The sequence below is a fragment of the Gymnoscopelus braueri genome, assembly GCF_963280865.1.
Source record: "Gymnoscopelus braueri genome assembly, chromosome: 1".
NCBI lineage: Eukaryota > Metazoa > Chordata > Actinopteri > Myctophiformes > Myctophidae > Gymnoscopelus > Gymnoscopelus braueri.
This window is the reverse complement of record NC_137603.1, coordinates 24,490,819-24,494,016: the sequence shown is the minus strand read 5'-3', so window position 1 is coordinate 24,494,016 and position 3,198 is coordinate 24,490,819. Positions and strand designations below refer to the sequence as shown.

The following is a 3,198-nucleotide window of genomic DNA, read 5'->3' as shown; positions in this document are numbered from 1 at the left end:
TACAATACAATAGCTAAAATATAATAAAGCCACAGCTCACAAAGTCTTGCAGGAACTTAAAGTTAGGGTAAGTTTTTTCTTTTTAAATGTTAAAGCACTATATTCTGATAGTAATCATTGCTATAGTGTTTGTTCAGTAACACTCCCTGTCTCTCCAGCTCTTTAATAGATGTTCAGGTAGGTGACAGAATATCAGCCAATCAGGATTGAGTACTGATTTATCAGCTTAATTAGGGCCCGAGCAATGCACAGTAGTGCAAAGCCCTATTGAAACTGCAATTTTAATTGTCTCAAAAAGGGGCGTGGCCTAATGGCTCAATAGCGCCCCCTACAAAAGTTCGTGCTTCAAGCCCCACAATACGGTTTCACCTACATGCATGCAAATTGGTACACAACTGTATCATGTCCTGACTTACAAAAAAGGCCCATTTTTTATTTATAGCGTTTGGCGTTTTTGTGCATTTCATGCCATTTTCACGGGTTGTACTTTAACGAACTCCTCCTAGACAGATTGTCGGATCCGCCTCAAATTCGCTCAGCGTACACAAAAGACCTTAACGATGAAAAGTTATGAAAAGCTTGAGTTTTTGTAAAACGGCATGACCATGGCGACGCGTCAAACTTCAACGCCAAACAGGAAGTGAATATTGGCTGGGCTTTAAACAGCCATAACTCCAGTTCGCAGCATGCTACCGAGTAAAATTTGGCAAGTGGACTTAAACCACCAATAGGAACGAACTGTAATTGCTGAAAACCCGCCCCCTCTGACTTCCTATTGGCTGAGCTTTAACACTTGCGTGACTAAGCCATCAATATGACCGATTTTGAGAATTTAAAGTGGATTATCTTCTCTCATGAAGCTCTGAGAAAGTTCCCCTTTCATGACTTTTCCTAAATATTTGTTTCAAATCATCTCTGTTTTTTTTTTTCTGAAACGTATTATAAATATGAAATATAACTCCAGATGTGATCCAGTTCCAATTTTGTCTGCTTATTTCTTTGTGTCATCACTTCCAATTGTACTTGTTTTATCAGTATCTCTATCCTGATTGGATAAAATTGGTATCCCGACCAGAAAATGCATTTTCTGTTAAATAAAGAGCTGGAGAGAGACGGAGACTCCTTACTGAACAAACACTCTATAGCAGTGGTTCTCAACCAGTTGTCCGGGGACCACCAGTGGTCCTTGAGGGGGTTCCAGGTGGTCCCCAGCTAAATGATGGAGAGTTGATAACCAAATGGACCCTTATAGAACTTTAACTCGTGAGAGTGTAAAATGTAACCAAATGCGGGTCCATTTGGTGTCATTTTATACTCTAAAGAGTTAAATTATTGTTAAACATCTCTATCACTAAAAATCGTATCCAACGATAACAGAAAAATCTAAGTTTTGGGTCTGAAAGGCAAAATCTCATCAAATGGTTTGTCCGTGATCAAATGCCGAATAAATAATGGGCCTCGATATGAAAAGAGTTGAAAACCACTGCTCTATAGCAATGAGTACTATCAGAACTATATTCAACACTTATTTTAACCAAGATCTTTTTTTTTTAAGGGGATAAAGATTTTCGGAACGGTTCATATTAGGTAGAATATCAACAACACACCAACTAACTAATACATTGTGAACATGAGGATTTCAGCACATAGCTCTTTCACAGATCCAGATTCTGGCAGCAGAACAACGCAGGTCGTTCCATCCTCTTGTAGGAGCGGTAGGTGCAGACCCATCATAATACTCAACACAGTCTTGATTTCCACCAGAGTTATCAGGGTTATCAGGGTGCCAGTATCTGTAGAAGTAGGAACATTTAATTAATTACAATACTTTTACAAGGATGGTTTTTCACTCTAAATGTTTAGTTTTTTAATTATGACCTCAACTTATATTCTAGATCTTAGATGCAAATGAACTTGATAGTAAAGTAGACAACATGACTAAGTGACAGTAGGTTTGTATTTCATGATAACATTTAATACCATTCTAGAAAATTTAGCAGAGGAAATATGTGTGATACAATATTGTTGAAATGAAGAGAAGAATGGTCAAATTAAGATAAGTCTTACGTTGGTGTGGTCAGTGGTGTTCCATCTACCCACTGAAAGGATCTGTTTCTGTCTATATCAGTCAGACCCAGCCACACTCTCTTGTTTACACGTTCAACAAAGTCCTGGACAGAAAAGCTGCTGGTTACTGATACTGTATACACACTGTACAACACACACACACACACGCACGCACGCACGCACGCACGCACGCACGCACGCACGCACGCGCACACACACACACACACACACACGCACACACGCACACACACACGCACACACACTCACACACACACACACACACACACACACACACACACACACACACACACACACACACACACACACACACACACACACACACCATACCTGTTCTTCTTTGCTGTTTATGACAATCAGGTCAGATTGTCTGTCTCTACACCACTGTCTGCACTCCTCCCAGTCTTTCTTCTCAGTAGAGATGTAATAACAACCTCTGTCAAATTTCTGCCATCCAGGTGATTCTAACAACAAAGAATAACCAACTGTTCTTTCATTTGCTCAAATTAATGACACCTTATGAACATGAACAATTAATAAAACCAGTGATGTCTCACTAGACTGCCCTAGCGTGTCTGATATCATGTCTATACGGGCGGGTTCAAAATCTGCGGAGAAAAATTCCGCCGGATTCTATTGGTTCACCGATCTGTCCGTCAGCCCCTGCCCCGCCCCGCGCCCCTCCTCCTCCCCAATGTGTAGCATTGAGAGCCCTGATGTCACAACATTTGGAGCGACGCCCACTGCACTCTGGTTGGTTGGGGAAATGAAACACTTCCTATTCCCGGAACATCAACTGGTTGGTCCAGGCTTTTATTTTTTAGCAAAAATAAAAGATCGAGGCTAATGTCTCACTGACCACATAGTCTCATCTTCATGGCATCTCTCTTTGATTGATTGATTGAAATTTTTATTAGGCAAAAGAATGTAAAACAACACAGTTACATTTATAATGCTTTTGTCTAAAAGGTCCGGCCAAAAAAGTCCTTGCGGACTTGTTTCCGTTGGGGTCCTTGAGTTAATTTCATAGACATATATAGTAGCAACCAAACAGTTCAAAAATCAACATGAAAATACAGATAATACAGAAAAAGTACCACTATGTACAAAAAA

At 40.1% G+C, this 3,198-nt stretch overlaps 1 long non-coding RNA gene across 1 annotated transcript in view; it reads right to left on the bottom strand.

Moving 5' to 3' along the window:
• Positions 1 to 3,187: 3,187 nt before the first annotated feature.
• Positions 3,188 to 3,198, bottom strand: part of LOC308091459 — a 2,150-nt gene continuing 2,139 nt past the window's right edge. The window contains exon 3 of the long non-coding RNA XR_013933718.1: positions 3,188 to 3,198. This exon is cut by the window's right edge and continues 209 nt beyond it. This is a non-coding gene — a long non-coding RNA (uncharacterized lncRNA).